We start from the raw sequence: 25,343 nt of genomic DNA, 5'->3' as shown, positions 1-25,343 counted from the left end.
ATGGTTGCTATGAAGACACCCGGTCTGGTCTCTCGCTGAATCGCTTTCACAGATAAACACTGCACCTGCAGACAAGCTTCCACTCAAATACGCTCATTTCTCTTTTTCTGAAGTCCCACCCCACGGCCCCACACACACTCACCGACAAACAATCACACACTTTCCTAAATATGGAAGTTTTCTCTCAATAGCAGAGGAGCTTCCTTATAATATTAGTTATCTACTTTTAAATACGTACTAACGACGCTATTTATCATGGACATGACAATCTTCCATGCATAACAACTATGCACAATAATGTGGAATATTCTGTAATTCATATATTTATTCAAGGTTGTACTTTTCCCCTTTTATTTTGTAGAAAAGTATTGAGAAAATTGCAGGAGATGGCAACAAAATCAAACAAATTAGGTGCTTGCTAATTACACTGGAATCAGTCCAATAATTGGTCAACTGGTATTCCAGTATTCAAGTAGAATCAATATCAAGAAGTGGCAACTACTTTAAAAGGCTAATATCCCACCATATGAATTGACAAAGAATACTACAAGAACATTTATAGTGTAAAAGAAGATAGGATTTCTTTTCTTACTTTTCATTCTATACATTATCTGCTATTTTCTCAATCAATTTACTCTCTAACAAAATACATCCCTTTTGTGTGCACATATTATTTACATATACCTTGTACCTCCACTATTAAATTCACATTTGCTTTTCGTTTTTCTAACCCCTAGATGATAAGAATATTGCATTTATTCCTTCTGATCTGTCAAAGTTGCCTTTCATCTCTAAAAACAAGCCAGTAATGAGTGGTTGGAGCGAACTCAAACTTAGCAAAGAGACCAAATCTATCTATCCCGTTTTGTATTGTCCTCAGAAATGCAGGCAGACATGTGATCGATGTCGTGCAAATGGTCTTTAGAGTGGATAATCAATAGAAACGAAGCAATTGCCTTGAAATGTAAACTCTCCAACCCTTAATGAGCCCTTGAAGAGTTGTGAGGCTAGTGCCTAGGTGTTTGTTCTGCGGTGCCACATCAAGTTTAAGGAAAGAGAAATGGGGGGGGGGGGGGAGCCACCTCATTATTACCACAGATTCTTGCCTAATGTTTGTCAAACAAAGCAGAAGAATTATAAGCATAACAGAATTCAATTCTTAATTCAATCAATAGTAGATTGATGTAACCGTTTTGTCATTCCTTGAAGTAGGTTTGTTTTAAGGTAAGAAGTGGTCAGCATCAAACCTTGTAATGTTCTACCATGAGGTGTTTGAAGTACTCACATCACCGTTCTCCCAACAAAAACCCCTGAGAAACATTGATTTTCACTCAAATCTACATCTTTCCACACTATTGATACCATTTTGCCTATAATGGCACAGCTGAGTAGTTGCATATTACAGTCAAGATCATGGAAAGAAAGGAAGAAGAAAAAGATGCTCCTTCAAACTTTCTACAATCAATGTTGACATAAATTTCAATTCTTGTTGATAGTTGCCACGTTGTTTTTCGACTTACCTTCCATCCAAATCCATCAACACTAGATGCCATATTCAAACAGACATTTGAGGATAAAAGAGAAAAATTAGGTTTTTACAGTCTGAATACACCCTTAAGCTAACATGGTTGACAGGTAGGAGCAATTTTTAGTTTCAGATTTTTTTTTTCTTCATCTCCTTAGTTCACTGTTTCCTTGCCTCTACACGCTTCATTCTCGCATTTTTGTCTCTAATGAAATCACACGCCTTGCGCTACATTTGACTCTCGGACAGGCTGGCAAATTTCGGCGCCCCCTTCCTCTCCTCGGGGTGGATGTCGGCACGCGTGTGTCATGGTAATTTCCACGGAAGAGAGGACCGAGACGTAAAGAACAGAATGCGAGAGAGAGAAAAAAAGTCGATCCCAAGGCGGCGGAATGCAAATCCACACCTAGATACACCTTCCAACTTATCACCAATCTCCCTCCCTCCCCCCTCCCCGCATCCCTTACCCAACCCCCTCCTCCTAGAAACATACATCCTTCAGGTGGGAGAACCATGGTGAGGATGAGGTGGGACTGCTCTCCAGGTTGATTTCTCCCGAGCTGCTATTCCTCCCTCGCCTCCTATTCTCTACTTTATTATGACCATCGGTATTCCCATCTCTATCATCTCTCATCTCTTCTTTCTATGGTGAAGTTTAGGCAAAAACAAAAATGACATTACATAACATCTTGCGCAATTCGGTTTAGCTCGGAAATGAGGGATGTATTAAGACTGCGGCAGGAGGTGTTATCAAGATTGCTCAAGAGCACCGTCGCTTCTGATAAAGTCGATCCGCGATTCGCCTCAAGACGGGAGGGTCAAGATCAAATGGAAATCAGCCGACACCTCCTCCTTCTTCTCACTCCCCCTACCCCCCTACCCCCACCCCACCCCCTCCTTCCACCATCAAGATAAAGGTTTGTTCACCCACCTGCTCTCATCCCCAATCCGATGCCATCTCGGCTCAAAGCACCGAGTCGTCCGGCGTGAGCCCGCTTTTCTTTCTTTTCTCCGTGGTGGTGGGGGGGGGGGGTTTACTTTCATGAAGAGTTCCTATGGCATGTTGCCGACTCTGAAGCAGGCGCACTTCTTCAAAAAGAGATTCATATCAGCTTGGGGCCAGAAAAGCATTTTCCAAAGACTTGGAGACCCAAGACTTACATTGTACCTCCAGATTGATATCTCTTAGGTTGTTTTTGAACCACCGGCTACTCATGTTAGCTTCACTCCGAGTTGTCTTGACGCTACTCCCTCGCTCCCACAAATCCTAAAATCCTATTGACTTGGTACATAGGCATGTCACCCATGGGACTGAATGGGTTTAAGTTGTCTCAAAGATTGCTAACTTCCATGCTAGGGGATCACTAAGGGAGGTAAAGTTCTGGTTGGAGCAATACAAACATCCTCCTGGATTACTAACTTTAGTTACGTTCACACAGCATTTCCAAACTTAACTCTTTATGTGCCATGGTGGAAACCCCCTGTGTGCCACGTTATTCTGAGACACGAAGAAAGTCATGCTTAGAGAAAGAATTTTGTTTTTCCAATCTGTATAACTTCTACAAATTTATGTTAAGCTGGACATAATAGTGAGCAAAGTTATAGAGGAATGCCAAACTTAACTTCCATAATTACAATGTATAACAATTCTATTTTCAATTTATCTTTTGAATTACCAGTTGCTACATTACTGCAAAGGAATGACTTTTGCACATAAAATAGTGACAGAAACTTAAGGTGTACATGCAAAATCTAGTTGGGAACACCACTTGATAGTCATTCACCACATAGAATGCAAGCCGTATGAGAGAGGAACAAAAGCGCGAGAAACACTTTGATTGTACCGCGGGATTAGCGATTTATCGATCGGTTTTGGCGGCTTTGTTTATTGAGCAGAATATGCAAAGTTGGCACGCCGTCGACTGAGTCGGACATGCGAACGTGGCACATAAAGAGCTAAGCTTCTGAGTCAACCTCCAGTGCACATTGTACACTACTGTATCATAACATATTATTGGGTTTGTCGCTATCGCTGCACGTATGTATTTCTTCCAGCTCTGTGGCTTAGTCACTGAGTTGGACTCTTATACGAAAATTCAATCTTTATAATTAGATGTCGTATGGACGCACATCAAAATCTAAAACCACAAGCTAATCATCAAAATCGAATAATCAACTTTCAAAGATTACAAATGTTGTGTGAACATAACTAATGATTGATCTTCGAGTTAACTGAAGGCGTCTTTCTATTAAGATTTTTTTTTTGTTACGTCAAGGAAAGTTTGATGATAAGGTATAGCCCCTCAGAGTTTCACGCTCGGTGGCCAGAGTGAGCTCCCGGTCAAGCTTGACCATACAAGTGCTGAATTCTTTCCCATAGATATCACATGCAGAACTCAATGGAGTGTGCTTCAATCCAATCACTGCACAGTTGTATAAGCATACGGGCATCATGTGTTTTCCTTTGGCAACCCGGTAATTAGCTTACCGTACTTTCTTAATTAAGCTGGTATATTGTAGAGGTAGGCGATTCTGAGCTTTCCTCAGAATAAGAAAATTACAAAATTCCTTACGATAGAGAAGGAATAAATATTATAGATTTCCAGTGAATTTATTCGGACCCTAAAAAAATTCCAATCATCATTCTCTTCATGAAATGGAAGTGTATTCTTAAGCGACAAGGGGCTAATTTTTCATTTCTTTTTTATTTCTAAAAAAAAAAATCTTTGAGGTAAATACCTTATGTGCCCAGGAGAACAACACAAATGCTGGCGAGGTCCATAAGTATAAAACATGCCTCACGGGGCACATGACAATACTACTGTAAGATTTCATACACAATGTTGGGAGACATTATTCTTTAACGATGCAAAATTCTGTGACGTTTGCCAAAGGGATACACGACCTTTAAATGTGAATAGCTATCACGCACAAGCATGGCCTGTCATACTGCTATGTTCACTCCTGCACTTCAGTGAGGTCAAATCGACTTTTATCACCGGTGGGCGCCTCGTGATAGAAACAAATCTGATCATCAAGGATAATCAAAGTGAGAAATGACTTGTGGTTAGATGAGCAATTTCCTTGGCATCGATGGTGTGCTCTCTACATGACGCCCCGTCTGAACATCGCTTCAGCTTCCATTAAATTTCTGCACTATCGTAAGAAATTTTCCTGGATTTTTTTTTTTCCAGGTCTTCTTCTATCTATCCAAAATAAAATGAAAAGATAATTGAGTTGCACATGTAAACTCTCTCCCTTCTTATCCCAAAATTTTGTGGGGGAAATTTTTGTCTGTTTATATCATTTCAAAGTCAAACTGCTAAACGTGTATAACCTTCACTAAAAATAACAAGATGACTTCAAATATATGACCGTCATACTCACAGAAAAAACAAACAAACAAACAAACAAACAGAAAAAAAGCACTTATGTGGATCTGGGAACTTTCATAAGTACTGCAATATGTTCCTAGTTTTGACTAATGTATGCAGTAAATCATACTTTCAACCTACAAAATTACCATCGCCAACATATAAAAAAAAAACAGGTTGTAATGAGATGGACAAAGACCTTTGGGATAATTTCTGCTAATGAATTATGCACAGCAAAGGCAGAAGTTATGGGTATTTATTGCTGATGATGCTGGGATCCCAAGGCTGGAGCTAATCTGGTCTCGCGTTGTCAAGGGATACGGCCGACATGCTAGAGATGCATGGGTGAATTTGAAATATGAGCAGACAAAAAATTTCTGCATCAAATGACAGGATACCTAAAATTACTTTTTCTTTTAATCCATTCAATCTCTACCTCTTCCACTCCCTCCCCTACCCTGTCTCTTTCCTGTATTAACTGCATTTTTTTTCAAGTTTCTATGCTATTCACAGTCTCTCTCTCTCGCAATGCAGCTATATGAATCTTTACTCCAATACATCTTTATGCATGACCTTTAACCCTCTCTCTCTCTCTCTCTCTGCCTCTCTCTAACTGTGTATCAATCTATTCTGGTCACCATTAGCTTGCTTATAAATTTATTTATCTACAATGCATCTAAATATTTCCATCTCATCAAAACTATATATCTATCTATCCATCTATCTATCTATCTATCTATCCATCTATCTATCTATCCATCCATCTATCTATCTATCTATCTGTCTATCTATCTATCTATCTATCTGTCTATCTATCTATCTATCTATCTATCTATCTATCTGTCTATCTATCTATCTATCCTTATCTATCCATCTATCTATCTATCTGTATCTTTCTCTTTCTCTGTCTTTATTCATTACAACAAATGTCACCTTCATGTCCAAGGTTTCCTCACACCACTACAACAGGCATCGAATTATTTTCAAGAGTGTCTCCAGGGTTACAACACAAGGATGCTTACAATGTTGGCGATAAATTCCATAAGCTGAGGGTCATTTCAATTCATTCTCCAGCCTGCAGATAATGCATGACTGTACGAAGGGCAAGACGGTCTATCCCCATGCTACATCCTTACAATGAATTCAGACAAATTACATTCCAGCTGAAAGGTGCTGTATCTTCTTCTTCCCTAGTAACAAATGGAATGAAGAAGCTACAAATTTCAGGACACTCGTACAAACAAGAAGAGGCACAAAATGTTAGAAACTGTATAGAGATATAATTCTTTTAGGATTCATTAACAAAAAAAAAATCATCATAAAGACAGCATCAACATATTCCCTTCTAAAGTTAGGATGTACGCTTTAGATCAACAGTGGAAGCAACTTATGTAGTCCCACACATTAGATTTCATGATGGAGACATTTGATAAACAAGTTCAATCATTACCTCATGGAATTGATTCTGTGAGTTGGTATAAAATGAGCTCTACTTACAGCATACAGACACTCAAAAATTGCAGGACAACCTTCCACATTTCCTTGCCCTCTGGAAAATGTTGCCAGCTCACAATGCAGTGCCACAATGGATGGATTCCAAGAATGGATAAGATCTTGAGCGATCATAGTACATGTAACTGCCATCGGCGTCATTTCTCAATTTATGCCTGGACTTGAAACTTTGCCCAGTGAAAAACTTCACTCTCGAGATAAAATGTAAACTATGACCTTATCAGTAATAACAGCTGTGCAAAAACAGGTCCCCAGTACCCACAGCAATTAGTGGGTCCATATGATACCAAAGTATGACTCATAAATATTGCCCAAAAAAAAATCTTAGGTAAACACACAAAAATTATGTAGAAATCTATATACCAGTGGTCTTGCCTTTTTTTTCTACAGACGATTATCAGATTAGCACAAGATGCAAGTATGAAATACATGTATTGTATTGCAATATTTTTCAAATATTCCTTGAAATATTTGTTTATAATTTTGAAAAAGGGAGTGTGAGATAAGATCACTCCCTTTTGATTTAAAAAAAAAAAAATCTTGACGATGTAAGGTACAGTGTAATCAATTATTGAGCAGCTTCTCCAAAGCATGAAAGACTCTATGGACTTCAAAAAAGAAATTTTTACTTATTTCATTTCTGATACTGTTGGTGAGAATCCCCAAGATCCATTATCCGGAGAATTTTTCTAAGTTCTCTTGAGAATTCATCATTAAAAGAATGTGCCTGAGTTTAACCCTTTTATATGCCCAGGCAGTTGGCTGAACTTGCAAAACTGTTTTTTTTTTTAAATCAGCATGCAGTAATCCATCCAAACTTGATCAAGTCGTACATCTAGCAAGCCCACTCAAGCATAGCAATGTGCATCAGTCCAACAGGAAGGCCATGGTGAAGAAATGCGGATTAGGGGAATTACGCCAACTCTATTCACTGACAATTAGTTGCCAGAAATCTGCACCAACTGGAAAAAAAGACGCTCTAGAACCCATGCCAAATAGCATATAAAGCGAAGCAAGAATCAAACCAGAGTATCACATTTTATTAAATATTAAAAAAAAACATCTGCACCAATTGGAAGAAAAAAAATGCTCTAGAACCCATGCCAATCAGCATAAAAAGCAAAGTAAGGATCAAACCAGGAGTATCACATTTTATTGAATATTAAAAATCACTCCACATTCACTCGATACTATAACTTTCAAAGTAAAAAGCCAAACTGATGTAATTTATGCAAACAACATCTCACTTCTTCCCTAGCCTTTTTTTTTAGCCTTTATCATTTTCTTTTCTTTCTATTGCAATACATTTAGCTACCTCAGTTGTTTACAAGCTGATTTCTTTTTTGAAACCTTAGTTATCCAACTTCAGTGTGTATCAAATAACATTGGAAATGGATACAGTTTCACGTCATGGCTAATGCGCAATGCTACTAAAATCTTGCTATGGGCTATTGGAGACGACAATGGGACAAAAAATGAAAAATGAAAATGAGAATTTTTTTTTTTCGCTAGGAAGACTGCAAACACCTTCACCATCTTCAGCATATTAAAAATTTTTCCATCTAAATGCAAAAGAGCAAGCATCAGTTTGCATCCCTGATCAAACTGGGCCTGTGACAGATATCTTATGGATGCACATAATCCCACACACAAAGATTACTGGCAGAGGAAGGTGGTGGGGGGGGGGAGACTTTTGTTGCCATGGCAACAACATCCTCTGATACAGTCAGCTGAGCAAATGCCTCGCTCACCACACAAAATATCAAGGAGGAGAAAAGAACAATAATGGGAGAGGTACGGAAACCCCATTACAAGATAACTTATTGGCTGAAGGTGTGACCACCGATGGAGTGTGTGATACCGCTGTGCGGGATGCAGTCCCTATTCTTGGCTGCAGATGATGATGTAGGAGCATTATCGTGTGATCTTTGCGCACACAGTGCAGCGCCTGCTAATGCCATCTCTGAACACTGGCACAAATGCAAATGACTCGCAATTAAGACACATGATATGCGGGCACACACAGACCACAGACATTGGCATGCATGCGAATCTCTCTCCCCCCCGTGGTCTTCGGTCGTGGGAAGTCCGCCGGACGTGCGGAGGAGTATGACGTCATGGCAACCTGGGGGCACGGTTGCAGATCCCCCACGGCATACCCCGATCACAATCCTTGATCCAAATTCATCTCCTCTCCTCCTTCCAACATCTCCTTGACCATGCCAGAAGGTCAACTTCCTGCCGCCCGCATGCCGACGACCGACAAAAAACAACAACATTGTCATCACATCTAATCTCTCTTTTGAAGTGAGCACTCTTCAACATACTACCCACCCCCCTCCCCCCCCCCCACACCCTTCCCCTTCTCATATGAAACATATTTGTGTATGGATGTGATATGTGACTATTTTCCCTACCACTACCAACCCGCTCTCCCCTAACAACTTAATCTGGTGTTCTCCCCCGAGGGTGGATGAGCATCGTACGTGAAGGAGCTGAGATGCTGTACCTCACAGCCACATGACGTAAATGGTTTCAGGTATGGATCAAACAAGCACACACCCACGGAAAAATCCATTGCGTTTTTTTTTTAGGGGTGGTTATATCACCAACCATCCTTGTTTAGAAAGACCTAGAATTGTTTGGCCTTCCATGGTATTACCCAGTGATCCTCTCTGAGAAGACAAAATACCATTAAAAGGACAAAAATAGGAGTTGGGTATCAATATGTATACAAACAACTGTCTCACAAACTCACTGTGGAAGAAAGAAGGTGTACCATGCTTCACTCAAAATATCTTTCCTGAAGTGATCTGATCCACTTCTTCAAAACTCTCATTTTTAGAGATTTTACACACACACGTTTTGTTTTGTTTTTGTTGTTTTTTTCTCTACTCCAAAATAATCTCTAATCCTATGACAATCTAGGTCATTCACTTCAATTTATATTCATCTTAACTGATATTTTGATGTCATTTGTGTAGCATCAAATGCTAACCTGACCCTGGTGAAAAACACCTCAAAACACTGTACATACAAGCAGATCATCAATAGCAGCATTCAGGTATTGTATCCACCTACATCACATGATCACACATGATTAAATGAAATCAAAGTAATCAAGAACATTTTCTTGTATATCCATCTGCATTTGTCTAAGATTCAATGAGCAGCATCCAATCTCTATGTAAGTATGAATTCTGATAGATTCTTTCAAAAAGTTTCCACTTTGCTTTACAACATGTTTCATCTGAAAATATGTAATTATTCATGAAACTTTCTGTCAACATGAATGATCCATTTAAGTTCAATGAGTCAAAAGCACATGACCAAATATACACTACCTAGAAGACAAGTGAATACATCAGAGGATGTACATGTGTTGTCTGATAAAAACAGGGCAAATCTAAGAAAACGAAAGCATACGGTAACCAGATAATGTGAATTGACACACAAGACAGCATTTTACATCTGCAGTAGATATTAAGTTAGCAGCAACAGATATTATTTCCCACAAAGGATATATTGCAGTCTACCAGCACCAAACTACAGAAAAATTTTTTGCACATTCTGTGCCCACTCCAGCTTCAAAATGACTTGGGTGTTTACACTTGCAATGTGCACCATCTCTGCATCCCATGACATCTGAGCAAACCCAACAGTGATCCAAATTCACAAAAACTTGAACAGAACTTAACTCCTTGTTTGTTACGGATTCAAACTCTATTCCACGGCAGCCTCTCCACATATTCCAAAAAGATTAGATAGAACAATACAGACCCCAAATGTGTTCATATAAACCCACAATACCAGACAGAGTGTTTGAATCTGGAATGAGCACTCTTTCACACCGGTGCCAGCAGTCGCCATTTAACCTGCCCTTAAGTCTTCCGACTTTGTCTCCATCTCCTTCTTCTTTTAGTTTACTGCAATGCATGAACAGGAAATGGAAAGTTTAATAAGAAAGAACTCCTGAGTGCAGAGTTCCTAATTCCAGTCAGCCCCATTATGCTTCGCATTTCCTCGACCTTCGTCCGCCACCTGTCTTAACCTTTTCCACCACTCTGATGCCCGGGCTCCTAAAATTTCCTCCTCTTTCCCCTCCTAATGCAGCCACAATATTCAAGCTGCATTAACCAAATCAGCCAGTCTGTTGCTCTAACCTCCCAGCTATGGATCTAACCCAATTCACGGGCATGATACCGCACCAAAGAGAAGATCGGGAAGGGGTGGGGGTGGGGGGAAGGCACATAGGATGCAGCGATAATTACCCTTGTCAACATTCCGATTAACAGGCTACTGGTCGCCAATTTGGCGCGGGCGTGCAACAAATTACTCCCCCCTCTTAACCCCGTCTATCTTGACATGCGAGCCCTGCAAGTGCAACGTTGGAAAGGAGAAAATGTCACGATTGTTTGTGTCTTCCAAAACTATTCAGGAAGTTCATAAACTTCTCTGACTCCTCTCTCTCTCTCTTCGTCTCCCCTCTAACTCAATGTTTCTCTTTCTTTCTTTATCCATTTATCTCTCTTTCACTCCACACCAAGTAATATCTATTTACTTCAAGATCTGGCTGCACCCCCATAATTCAAGGTGCTACAGCTGTACCTTCAGCACAATAATTTAATTTTATTTTCACACCATTTTCCCATTTTGCCTGGAGAGAAAAATACTTTTTTTTTACATGTAAGTTTCCAGAAACAAATCATCAGATATTCAACAATACAGCTTGCGTTGGTGGCAATGACCCAGATTATGTATGTAAGTGTGATTATGGGATTCAATGGAATCCCATTTTCTTTGCTCAATTTTCCACTAATAAATGATATTCATTTCTGGTCAGTTCTTCTGTCTGCGTTTGTTAAGTGTGATTATGTTCACAAAGTTTGGCTGCACAATGGTGAGAAAGATAAGACATAGATTAATATAAGATTGGACACAATATCTCAAGCATATTTAACTAATTTGTTTGCTTTCATCTGACAAACTTGGGTGTGGGTAGCTACTGTCCTTAATGAAAAAATAGAATAAGATATGACATATTAACAAATCATGCATCCTTTTTGTCCACTGACTCATAAGAAAAAAAATTACATTATGCTATTCAAAATCTGAGCATGAATGAATAGCAATTTATCTGATACAATCTGTATCACACTCTCCCCAACTTATATTTGACATTAGATTCCAGTACAACATGGTACATTAGATGAGGACATATACATCAACTTGCCCCCTCTTCGTTTTATGTCCATTCCCCCAGCCCATCCTCTCCTTCCCCCTTCCCCCTCCCCCCCCCCCCCCCCCCACCAAGAAAGAAAACCTCTTACATCTCTCTTCCCAGCTTTCTGGCACCCACGTCTTTCTCTCTCCTCTAAAGTTAAGATCAATGTAGACATAAATATGACATCTGAATGTAAAACATCTCCCCCCCCCCTCTCTCTTTCTCGTCTCTCCTCTCTGATTAAGCGCTCTTACGCTTTGGAGGAGATGAAGATTCTTTGGTCGCCATGGCGAACCAGAGATGATGCCTCCCGAAGATGACATTTTCGTTTCCTCGAGATGACAGCAAAACCTTTCACGACTCGTAAGCAGCCCTGCCACCGCAGGGTAACATGGGATCGGTGTAAGTGCCAACAAGGACGTGTGCTATTGCACCGAGAGAGAGAAGGCCCATCAAGAATGGACATCAAAATGAAAGAAAACAGCAATCTCGTCGAGAAAAAAAGAAATTCCTTGATATGGCCAGTTTTCCAGTCAGATGGATTCTTGGTATTCTGGCTTTTGACATATTGTGACACAGCTCAAGCTTTTCCCCTCAAATCTTTCACTTTTAATTTTTCTCCTTCCCTAACTCTGTCATTCTCCTCCTTTTCCACACACCTGCATTTTATCAACGTGACCACATCCACTCCTTTTCTGTCTACATCATTAAACAAATAAATTGAAGACAGTTGCCTCCCTTGGTTACTGATGTGCATTGATTTTACTTCATATAAGAGACAGCATAAAAATTTATAAGCCAATATCAAAGGCAAAACTCCTAAAAGCATAACAAGATGATCATATGTTACAATGAGAGACAAAACCAATAAGATTTGTAAATTTGATGATTGAAAATTCATACTGGAATTCAAAACATTTATATATTAGTATTGTTATAAATGTTTTTGCATCAGCCTATAAAGGCAGTGTTATCATTTATGATGCAATTAATTCTATATTGATCACATATTCATAAGCACGATGTTGGCATTTGGTTTAGAAAATACTTCAGGTACAATTATATATGTGTATGCATGGATACAGAAATTTGTGTGCATAAAGTGCATATGGATATAAATGTGCTACATCTCATTGAGGTTGGTATTTCTAAATCCTAACACAAATCTATGTAAAATGGTAAATAATATGTATATCAGATGGTAATGCATCATATTAGAAAACCCAAGGACTTTGACATAATCTGAAATGACTGCCAACCATGGTGTAAAGTATATGGTCATAATTCCTGTAAAAAGTTATATCCTCCCTTAACCCATTGAAGATAGACTGATTTTCCTATAACACATATTTCCCATTCACCCCAGCCTGAGAATACTTGGGACTAGTCTTCAACGGGTTAATTTGGTCTGACTGTTCAAGACTTCCTGCCACAAACTCTATTCCATAATTCTAGACAATTCCTCTTTTTGTAGCCTTCCCTTTTTTTCTGCAGTTTTGTTTCAAATTTCTGCAATCCACCTGCCTTTTCCTTTGTTCCATGACTAGTCCCAACTTCTTTCCCCCTCTGGGCAACTTGTTTAAAATCATCACAGCACAGTCCAAATCACTTTGGTCTGGAAATGAGAAGACTAACTGTGAAGTCCTGCTTCTACACTTAACACTGTGCTCCCTTCACCATTTCATCTCTGTAAGGTTTCGACCATCTTAATAACACTTACACCATTCACCCAGGGGATATAAAGTATGGGGTGGGGAATGGGGATGGGGTGGTAGTGGTGGATTAGGATGAGGGTGGGAGATGGTAGTGGGGAGGGGGGTGGTGGTGTAGATGTTCCAGCATATGAGTCATGGGGTATTGCTCACATCATCAAATATGATTACTCAGATCTTGAAGCTGTCCTTGCCAGGCTGATTGTCAAGGGGCGTGGCATGATATATGCCAATATATAGCAAAATTCTGCAGTATTTCTACTTTTGCAAATTATCACACAAGTCACCTGATATTCACAGAATTGATAACTTGCAAAGATATTGCTATCCATTAAAAATAGATGCATTGTTTATCCTCTCTGTGGTGTGAAATCATAGAGTTTTCTTCTGAAAAGGAATAACACTCACTTCTCATTCTCGTCATTGTGGTTCTCGAGCGCGAAGTCAATCACTCGTGAAATTATCTTACAAATCCAAATTTGCAAAATAAGATGGCGTTTATAGCACTCTGACAGTGGCTACATTAAAATCCTCTTTATTACCATTCAAAGCAATACATTCATGGTCAGGTGTTTACCTATTTATCTTGTAACTAGCAGTTGATATTAATCGGTTATTCTTTTCAAATTTGTATTGGCGAACAGCACACTGATCATTCGTAATCAGAATACAATGAGAATATCTATGAAGTATGCTTGCCTACTTGAGATGAAATGTCAGTAGTAATTGGTCCAAGCTAGGTTTTGGGTATTTTTGTGTTCATGTCTTCATGTGTTTATGTTTATGTGTGTATGTGTGTGTACAGGTAAACATGAATGTTACCTAATTACCTTGTAACTTGTCAATACTAATTGGTTTTCTTCACTCATCTGTGAAGTCAAAGAGCATACTCCAATCAGCTATAATAATTTAGATATCTCTGAAGTACAGTTGACGACTTCAGATAAAAGCTTCAGTTACAACTTGTATGGGCGCTAGCTATGCTTTGGGCATTTTTATATTGGGTAAGTGTTTGTGTGTATGTTCATGTGTACACATGCATGCCTAAGACCCCGTTTACAGTGCGAGGCTCGGCCGCGGCTTCATTTCAGTGTAAACGCGCAAAAGGCCAAATGCGGGGCCCAAATTGGCCGTGCATTTGGCCACGCTCTGGAGGTGGTCTCGGCTGCGGCCGAGCCCGGCCGTTTCTCAGTTTAAACGCAAATTGGGCCAAATGCGCAGCCAATCTTAGTCTGGCTTCCAAACCCTCTGCCTGTACTATTTCATTATTCAGGATATTAACCCCCTCAACGTCGAAAACTAGTATAGTTTAAGGTGATTTTGTCCTGCAAAGGATTTTTCCTTCGGCAAAGGCCTTTGCCCGAACAGCGATTTCATCGCCACGGAATCCAGTTGGCAAAGGGTCTGAAAACCAGACTATACCAAATTGCGTTTGTTTACAAGCAGAGCGCCACTACGACAAAATATTGAAAGGTTTGAATTAAAAGCGCGGCTGAGCCCGGCAGTGTAAACGGACAAAATTGCGGGGCTCGGCCCCGCAATTGAGGCTGGGCTCGGCCGCGGCTCGGCCATGGCTCGGTCCAGCCCCGCACTGTAAACAGGGTCTTAGTATGTGAATAAGTACTGACGCAAGAGTGTAACTTTTCATGGTTGTTGTTGGTGGTGTTGGTGATGTGTTTTTTTAATCTCCTGAGGAGCTACGAAAGAGACAAGCAAAACCGCATTCCAGTGTGATGACAAGTCTTGTCAAACATGCCAACAATGTTACTTGTATGTTAGGAATGTCACACCCCAGCTAACATGCATGCCAGATATGACCGTTCCAACATACTTGCACAATAAATGTGACTGTGGTGCTGAACTCCATGTGAAAGTGACCAGAACCTGATACCGACAAAGGGAGCCTTTAAAAGTAAAACTAGAAATGTCACAATGGTGACTAGTAGTTGATCTTGACCTTTGACCTTGAGCATGTGCACCAAACAGTTGATAGGCACAATTTCGGCCACTTATATATGTACATGCCAAGTTTCATTAGGATACCTCAAACAGTTTTTTAATTACACTGTCCACAAAATTGATTACGGACAGACGGACAGACAGACAGAAGAACAGAAAACCCGAAAACATAATGCCTCCTGCGACACTTCGTGGCAGAGGCATAAAAAACATAATTCTCAGAAGAGCTCAAAATTCATCTTCCAGCATTTGGAATTTGCTTGCAATATATCAGAAGAGTCCACCAAGAAACTTGTCCGGCTGATGTGATTTGTCAGGATAGTAATTTGTTCTGAATATTTTGAGGTCAAAATGTAAAAGAGTTTCAATCACAGTATAAAAAAAAACTTCTATTCCTGTGGCATCCTCCCCATTCAGTAGTGGGTAGATAAAATGATATGTGACGATCAATTGTGTCCTAGCAGTATTTTCCAATAAGCTGCACACAATTTACTCTTGTGCAGAAGATCGATGCTGTGAGTCGATTTGTAATCGGTCATGAAAGGTAACATAGTGAACACAATCAAATATGCAAATGTTGAGATGTTCTTGATAAATATTGCAGTTTTTTTTCATTACCAGTGTGAACAGTCCTTATTTCACTCATCTTGCACCTTTTTTTTTTCAAAAAGTGATGACTGGTGAGAATAACCTGCCTCTACTTGTTTTGTTTCATTTTATTTTCCACTAGGAAATGAAGAATTGATTGAAATAGTAATCCTGTCATTAAATTCAGAGAAGATATTGGCATGAGTCACAGAAAATGAGGATTACATGAAGCTGTTTGATATATAGATGGATGAGATAGATTGTATGTTGCAGTCAAAAGGTAATAAGAAAATTTTTCATTTATCCTGAGGCATCCATTTATCTTGAAAGGCTACCCTCATGAAGTCAAACATCTGTTCACAGAAATTAAGCTGGTGTCATTCAATCACGTTAATCCTAGAGAATCCCCCCCCCCCCCTTTATGAGTTCTGAAGGTATTAAACATCTTTAAAGCACATCCATTAAGATGACTGATGCAGCACAATTACTATGACAACCGTCCAATCACATATATGTCCTCCTTTATGCCCTCCCGTCTTCATTAAGGCCTGCCAGACACTGGATTCATACCCCCTCCCTCCCCCACCTTTCATCCTCCACCACGCTCAGTCTCCCCTCATCATCCCTCCTCCTCCTACCCAGCTCCATCCCAATTTCATCTCATCTGGACAGCATCATCCTCACCTTTCTACCACTGTCTAGTCCTTATTAATTACTCCTCCCTTCATGGATGTATCCATGCCATACCATGATATATGCTTTTGCTCAGACTCATTTATTGGTTTCACATTTCTAATACATTCTTTGCATCCTTTCTCCTTTCTCTTGTTTGTCAGAGCTGTTTCAGATCAAAAGTTTTGATCACATTTGTGTCTGAACTCACAATATCTGTCTCTCCTTGGCTATCTATCTATTTATCTATCTATCTCCTTCTCTTCCCCTATATATTTCTGTATATCCATATTTCTCTCTTTCTACCACAATCTCTTGCCTCCCCTTTATATCCTGACTTCTCTTCATTAATATCTACCCCTTCTAATTCTCTCTGCCACCCCCTTTGTCTCTCTCTTATTCTAATATACTTCTGGAATTCTCTTTCTCTCCTATTCCCTCTCTCTCTGCTAACAAATCCATCTGCTGCTTCCCCTGCAGGTGTGTGTTTATGTATCCAGTCATTTGATTCTTTGCTTCATGCTTTATTATTCTACTCTTTTCAAATGTATCCACATCATACATGCTGTAATTTACAACATGCAAGAATGACAGGCATGAGGTCCATCCTGCAATATAAACCAACGCAAACATATATGTGCACGAGACACAACCAACCATTAACGTCAAAAGATGAATTAGATGCTGATGATGGAAAAAAACATTAGACACTTTCAGCTTCTTGAATCAACCTCCGCAGCATTCAAAAATACTCCATGATGCATCTCCTCCACACACACTGAACATGAATGTTCCTCAGTTCTTAACTCAGTCACCATCCATCCATGGCACTCATTATCTTCCCCACCCCTTCCCCACTCCCTTCCCTAACCCTTCTACACCCCTTCCCTACCCCTTCCTCACTCCTTCTCTACCCCTTCCTCACTCCCTTCCCTACTCCTTCCTCACCACCTTCCCTACCCCTTCCTCACCCCTTCCCTATCCCTTCTTCAACCCCTCCCTACCCCTTCTTTACCCCCTTTCCTATTCCTTCCTCCCCTTTTTCAGCTCATTTCCCTACCCCTTTTCTACCACCACCTCAACTACCAATTCCCATCCCTTCCTCTACTCCCAACCCCCAAACCCTTTATCACAAGGCTTGCACGACAAATCCTTTTCTACGTTCATGCTATTGCCATACTCCAGAGCTGAGCTGAAACACGTCACGCCACGTATCACCATTAATCAAATTTTGCCAAATGTGATGAGCCTAAAAGAAGAAAAAAAACCAATGCCCGAATAAAGAATAACGAAATTCCGCTCGCCACGCTGCTGCCAATGCCAGACTTTTCTGCACGTTAATTGACAGCACACGCTGGCATGTTGAAAGGAGAAAAAAAAATGAAAGTCTCGGTTAACTCTATATCTATCTTATGTTCCCTCCTCGTACACTATATCAAGAACAATTTGGGATACTAACCCTGGAGGGGTTAAGGGCAGGATGTACAGTGGTAGACAAAGAAAGGTTGTGCAGGGATTGAGTCAAAAGCAGGAGAATGCATTGCAGTGGTGCAGTGCTAATTGCATATAGTTTTTAAAGGGTGCAATCTGCACTGCATGTTTGCTGTTTGTTACATTATATTATGCTACTTGCCTTCAAGTTCAAGGGTTTTGCTATGTTGTCACAAACTAGTAATGTGTTGTTGTTGTTGTTGTTTTGTTTTGTTGGTTTGTGTTTCTTTTTTTTTTTGGGGGGGGGTGTTTAAAAAAAATCAAAATCCAGTACAAGAATATGTATAACCTATCTTTCCTTACTTCAATTCTACTTGCATGCACACTCCATTAACCATTTGACACATTGTTGGTTAGTAAATAAATGCTTTATAGCCTTCAAAAAAAAAAAGTTCCTTGTTAACAGAGGTATATTGAATTTCAAGACCATTCACGTGTATAATTTGCTTCATTACAAATGTGAGCCAAGTTTGTCAAATGCCAGTCACAAACTGTCCTTTTTAAAGCTCCCATATCAAATCTTCACACAACTTTGTACTGCAGGCATATTTGATAGGGCTAGTTTTTTTTTTTTTTTTTGCCATTGAATTTCTCAGAGAACAAGAGCTACATTTTATGGACCTCGGGAACTCACAGCTGCCAATCTGGGCAAATAAAATTAAATATTCACTGGACTTTCCAATTCAATTCAATTCAATTCAATTCAATTATAATTTATTCCTGTCCAATAAAAAAGTCATACATGATACACAGTATACATTTTGCCACAATTGAAGATGCAAAGTTTTGAAAATTAATAATTTTGAAGTTAGAATCCCACAAAATCCATTACATCACACATGTCAAGGTATAGTTTAAGCTAAGTAAACAAACCAATATGCACAGCCACAATTTCTATTTGGCATCTTGTTACATCGCAAAGATATTGTATTGAGATATATTACCAAGATCTTTGTCTTTTTAGTGTGGATTATAATCTGTAAGCCAAATATCAAGCAGGTTTGTACATGTAAGATGTATCTTACTCGCTACATTTTGCTTGCACAGGGCAATCTGAATATACATTACAGCATTATTAATGTGCACACACTACCAACCACTGAAATTTTAATCATAAATAGTTTTTCTTTGAAAACAAGGAAAAGTAGAAATTACGCGGTGCGTAACATATGTCCCCGCCGGAAGTAGCATTTTGTAACAAAATGTGCAATATAGGTAAAAAATCAAGGTCAAAGGTCAACGAAGTCAAAGGTCAAAATTCTGTGTAGAAGTTTTGAAGCCCTCACCTAGTGCCATCACATAAAGCAAATGGAATCGAAATTGGGTTAGAAATGGCGAAGGAGTAGCATTTTGTAGCCAATGTACAATATATGTCAAAAATCAAGGTCAAAGGTCAAAGAAGACAAAGGTCAAAATTCTGTGTAGAAGTTTTGAAGCCCTCACCTAGTGCTATCACATAAAGCAAACGGAATCGAAATCGGGTTAGAAATGGCGCAGGAGTAGCATTCTGTAGCAAAATGCACAATATAGGTCAAAAATCAAGGTCAAAGGTCAAAGAAGTCAAAGGTCAAAATTCTGTGTAGAAGTTTTGAAGCCCTCAACTAGTGCCATCATATAAAGCAAACGGAATCGAAATCGGGTTAAAAATGGCGAAGGAGTAGCATTTCGTAGCAAAATGTACAATATAGGTCAAAAATCAAGGTCAAAGGTCAAAGAAGTCAAAGGTCAAAATTCTGTGTAGAAGTTTTGAAGCCCTCACCTAGTGCCATCACATAAAGCAAACGGAATCGAAATCGGGTTAGAAATGGTGAAGGAGTAGCATTTTGTAGCAAAATGTACAATATAGGTCAAAAAATAAAGGTCAAAGGTCAAAGAAGTCAAAGGTCAAAATTCTGTGTACAAGTTTTGAAGCCCTCACCTAGTGCCATCACATAAAGCAAACGGAATCGAAATCGGGTTAGAAATGGCGAAGGAGTAGCATTTTGTAGCAAAATGTACAATATAGGTCAAAGGTCAAGGTCAAAGGTCACGACTGAAATTCTGTGTAGAAGTTTCAAAGCTCCCATGTAGTGCTATCATATAAAGCAAACAGAATCAAAATTGGCTCATAAATGACAGAGAAGTAGCAAATTGAAGATTTTGATCACACACGGACGCACACACGGACACACAGACGGACGGACGGACGGACACACGGACGGACACACGGACACACACACGTACGGAGCCCGTTTCATAGTCCCCTGCTCGAACTCGTTCGGCGGGGACAAAAATCTCACATTGTATCTTCCACCCTACTACATATTTTAACAAAAGTTACTTCCATTTATCAAAATTTTTTCAAACAATGTTTGTCTCTTACAAGCTTCTCCAAAAAATTTTCGGAGCAAGGCACAAGGAGCCGGCCAGAACAAATCTCTCTTATGGAAATATGTATAAAACCTAACACGGCACATTGTTGGCTAATCCAAGCTCAGTTTTTTGTTACAGATGCAAATGGCGCCCACGTTAAAAGATAACAATGCCTTTTTGTCCCTGTATTTTGCGCACGTACAGTCCCATCATCCGCTCCCACCGGCAGCAAATCAGACCCGAGTTCCACCCAGACAGGAAGACACACCCCCAGGCGCTGCCCATTAATGTTACGAAACACTCCCAGATATTTTTGTCACCCTTCCAGTGACAATATTTTGCGGAGGCGAGCAAAACTCTTGGCGTTCAAGAAGTTTGAAGAGCGTCGTGGAAATATATACGTGTGACACGTTGTCTGTTTTTGTTGCTTGTTTTTTGTTTTTCCTTTCTTCTCGTATCTCATTACATATGGTGACAGATGTAGGGCAGATAAAAGGTTGTCTACATATCCGCGCAATTGTACCGCTTCACGGTCAGTGCAGATCACACTTCAAATCCCCCACAAATAAAAAAAAAAAACGAAAATATGGAGCAAGGACACGAACAGAAAGAGAGATCTTGCAATGATCTTCCAAAATAAGAAACTCTTTCTCAACAAAATGGGCAGGCCTTGCTATCTATGTAAGATATTAAGTCACTGCTTAATATCTGTTTTCCCACTTTGCCCTTCAGCCAAAAGGTGCGTGGTGGACAAAACATCCAGAACAATAAGAATAATTTGATGAAATATTTCTGTTGTTCAGACTTTTATTTCATGATGCTCTTGTTCTTTCTCTCAAACAGTTACAAAAAATACAGTCCAGTATAATTCTTTTTCACATAGCAATATTCCTGATGAATGATGATAAAGCGACTCGGTAAATGCCTTTTATTGATTGCATATGACTCCCATGCCCCTTTGAAGACATTCTCGTGTCAAACGTATTTAGTTATAGACTGCATAACACTTCTCCATGCAGCAATAATTCAAAAGATGTCTGCGAACTACGAATTGACTTGGCAGACGTCTTTATGTGCTTGCATACATTATGTATGATATCTATGCCTCCTGTGTTCACTTGAGGACACTCCCATATCAAAGGAAAATTATAACTTGCATTTCTCGGATGTATAGAACATTCAAAAGATGTCTGCGAATCACAAAGTGACTCTGCAAATGTTTATTTATGGCTGCATGCGACTCCTTAGTCCCTTGGAAGACATTCTTGTTTGACAGGTAAACTGAAGATTGCATTTCTCAACATATTCCAAGGACGTCTGCAAGCTATACAATGACTTACAGCAAACGTCAATATCTTTGTGCTATTAATTTTTTGTGCTGAGCAGCTCAAAAATATACTCGCCTGTTCTTGAAATCAGGCTGCACAATTACTTTTATACTTGTATGTTTTCCTCTGTTCACAGAAAAGTCATCTTGCCTAATCCATGGCCATTCTAATGTACAGTCTGCACAGATATACAAGTACTACAAACACATGTATGTGCTCAAATGAATACTACCACTACCAGGGCTGTATGCACACACACACACACACACACACACACACACACACACACACACACACACGTGTACCAGAGCTAAGCATCACTGGCAAAGCCTTCGATTCAACCAATACAGATAGTGCAACGAAAACTGTAAAGTTATTGTCATGGGTTTAATAGAGAAGCGCAAAATATAGCGCAAATTACAAAAATGAAAAATAATGTACCATGATAAATTTCTACACTAACAGTAACTACAAATGTATGTGCACTAAATACTTAAAGTAAGATGGTTGTCTTTCCACTGAAAATATTTCTATAAGGTAACCAGTAAGACACCCTGCACTGAACTGACAATATGGTTTGTTTGTTTTTTCAATCATTTAATGCATGATCAAAATTACATCAAGATTAATCACTTAAGGTTCACATTAAGTAGGACAACATGGAGGACGAGCGCTTTATGCGCATCATCAGAGTTCGCATTTGTCATCATTTTGGACTGAGCAGGTGAATCATTTGCATACTGCTGACTATAAAAGGCACAGAAAAGGGGCTAACCGTGTCTGACATGATCTCCAGATTGCGTCAACGAGGGCAGCCTACATGAATAATTCCCGTCCTGAAAAAGGGGACAAGAATACATCAAGGTCTGACTGTCTGGCAGGGATGGAGTTGCCGGTCAGCTCTCATGACAAGTAATTCTATCACCGAGAACAATGACTGAAATGTCATCTAAGACTTAATTGAAGGGAAAGGACTTTTACGGCAGTGTTGTTTGGCCTAGTTACTAAATAATGAGTATAACAAAGAAGCAATGGTAGTTGTGTTTCCATTCTGCATTTAACATTTCTTTGTAATCAACCAAACAAGTCTTGGGGTGATTTTTACCAAGAAATCATTCATTTTGTCTTCATTAGATTTGCAACTCTGAATTTTCCTGTGTATTCTTTATCTGAAAAAAGACAGCTCATAAATTCATTACACCACAACAAAATCATTCAAAAATACCAAAAACATGCTAATCTGAGACACAAACTTCAACTTTAATATTCTGGAGTGTGTTGCCAAGTTAAGGACCAGTCACAACTTCAGCAATTTGGAGGCTCTGAATAATTCTGCACTCAAAAATTCTGCTCTCTTGTCTCCACTTTATATATTTTGGTTGTCTTTTTTGGGGACTTGAGTCTGTTTTGATTACTGCTTTACAGACCACCAGCACCTACGTCCACCCGGTTCCCCTCAAAAGGAGGGAAAAATATCAGATTATCAAATATCCCTAACTTTCTTCATCCACACACACACACACACACACACACACACACACACACACACACAAAATCCTGGCTGAGAAGAATCAAATTATAACTGGTTGCCATGGCAATCCTTCAATTTTGCCCACTTGCGGCTTTTCGTCTTTGGCACATTGATCGATCCGGCGGTGGACGGCAATGAAAATGATTGCGATGAAAAAGGCAGACAAACTGTGCACGATGCCTAGATGAATATCTTTTCATCTCGACTTCAATTGGACATTGCAGTGCAACTTGATAATGAGAGATGCGCACACAGTACGCTACTAACAAGGGACCTGTGCTTAAGAAGCGGTACCATAACTGAATACCAGACATCCACTTGAATTAGACACTGCTTTCAGTTTGATGTAACTTTACGAAAGCACTTAGTTGTATGTAAAGTCAAATTTAAGAGGAAAACAGTTCGCTTGTTGTTGTTTTTTTTGCTTCGGATTTGTGGTTTTGTTTTACTCATAGCTGCGTACTATGAAACGCCCATTAACCCTCACTGTGCTTTATGTCTTTAAACTACAGCTGTAATTGTCATTGAATAGAGATTAACTAATCCCCCTAATCCTTATCCTGTTACCATGGCCTTCCTGTTGGACTGAGGCACATTGCTACACCTTAGTGGGCTTGCTAATTTTACACTGGTCTACCCTTGGGTCACGTTTGGTGGAATTACTGAATGCTCATGATGAATCTTGGCCCGTTAAGGCTAAGAGCTTAGGCACGTAAAGGGTTAAACTTTAACACGACTGAACACAAGCTACATTCCATGCTTCTGTCATTCAAAGTAAGTACATGTGTCAGACATTTTTCTACCTTCCCCTGTCCCCAAAAAGAAGTGGACAGAAAAAAAAAGAAAGAAAGAGCGAGCTAAGATTCTAGTTTTGGGCACAAATAGTACCAGTTTGATATCAGTGACTAATGCAACCTGATGCACTCAGCTACCATCTCTTCTGGGTTATTTGTACCAGTCAAATTACATCAGTGAACTACAGGTCAACCGATGCACTCAGTTTTCATCTCTTCCGGGTTACAACTAGATGAACTAAATACTCCCCTTGTGAGCTCAGCATCAGGTGACAAAAAAGAATGCACTTATGGCAATGCATTAATCACATTCGTCAAATTTCGCACAGCTCTCTCAGAATGTTGCCGTATTCATGTCACCTTCAAGAAGGGCGAGTGGGCAGAATATAAATTGGCGTCGCCCACCTCCCAACGCCGCACTGGTAGCTGTCGATTTCTACCGTCAATCAGCGAGCTCTGCAAAACTCACATCTTAATTCGGCAGTTTAAGAAAAACCCATCGCAGCATTGAGGCATCGTAAAGACCTCCCACACTGTAACTCTTTTGAGGTTGATACATCTGTTATTTCTTATTCATCACCCACGCTCTCATACTTTCATACTCAAATATGCTTTTCTTGCTCACCCCTTGGTGCAGTCGATGCATTTATTCCTCTTTTGCCTTTTGATGGATGTTTCTCCCTCGGGGGGCTGTGTTGCTGGAAAATAATACAAGAGAGAGAGTAGAAAGTGAACCGTACTGATAATCTGGCACGAACATTTTAAAAAGGATCATCAGAAAATGCATCGGCAGAAGAGTGTCTGCCAGGAGCGAGTCAGAATCAGTTTGATCTGGACAGATACCCTTCATGATCAGCCTTGGCATAAATGTCAAAATTAATAATGAGTTGTGAGTATACATCACATGTATAAATTCCTGGAATTTTTCTGTAAAAACTTAACCAAAAGAGTGATTCTTCAATTGTTATTCTAAAAATGATGTGATTTGAAAATACCCTCTAAAAAGGGAGACTGCAAAATGGAAATTATACATTTAATAATGTAATAAGATGTGGGAGTATCACACAAGTTTCTAGACTACATTTACTTTCCACTTTTATGGCCATATATAAACAACAAATCAATCTGCTCTGATAATTCAAAATGATTAACACTTTGTCCAGTCCCTTTAAAAGAGATTTACATTATAGTTATTAATCATTTCTTGAATACAGGCTTTGCCAAGATGTGTGGTGAACTCAATGCCACAATAACTTGCCATGTGTAAATTGCATTGAAAAA

General features: G+C 39.5%; 1 long non-coding RNA gene across 1 annotated transcript in view; it reads right to left on the bottom strand.

Annotated features, from left to right (window-relative positions):
- LOC139742633 (uncharacterized) overlaps nucleotides 1–24,752 on the bottom strand; it is a 37,415-nt gene extending 12,663 nt beyond the window's left edge. The window contains exon 1 of the long non-coding RNA XR_011711713.1: nucleotides 24,688–24,752. This is a non-coding gene — a long non-coding RNA (uncharacterized lncRNA). The remainder of the gene's footprint in view (nucleotides 1–24,687) is intronic.
- Nucleotides 24,753–25,343: the final 591 nt, after the last annotated feature.

The sequence above is a fragment of the Diadema antillarum genome, unplaced genomic scaffold (assembly GCF_040938485.1).
Source record: "Diadema antillarum isolate AM-2024a unplaced genomic scaffold, OU_Dant_1.0 seq00001010_RagTag, whole genome shotgun sequence".
Lineage (NCBI taxonomy): Eukaryota > Metazoa > Echinodermata > Echinoidea > Diadematoida > Diadematidae > Diadema > Diadema antillarum.
This window is presented reverse-complemented; position numbering and strand designations above follow the sequence as displayed.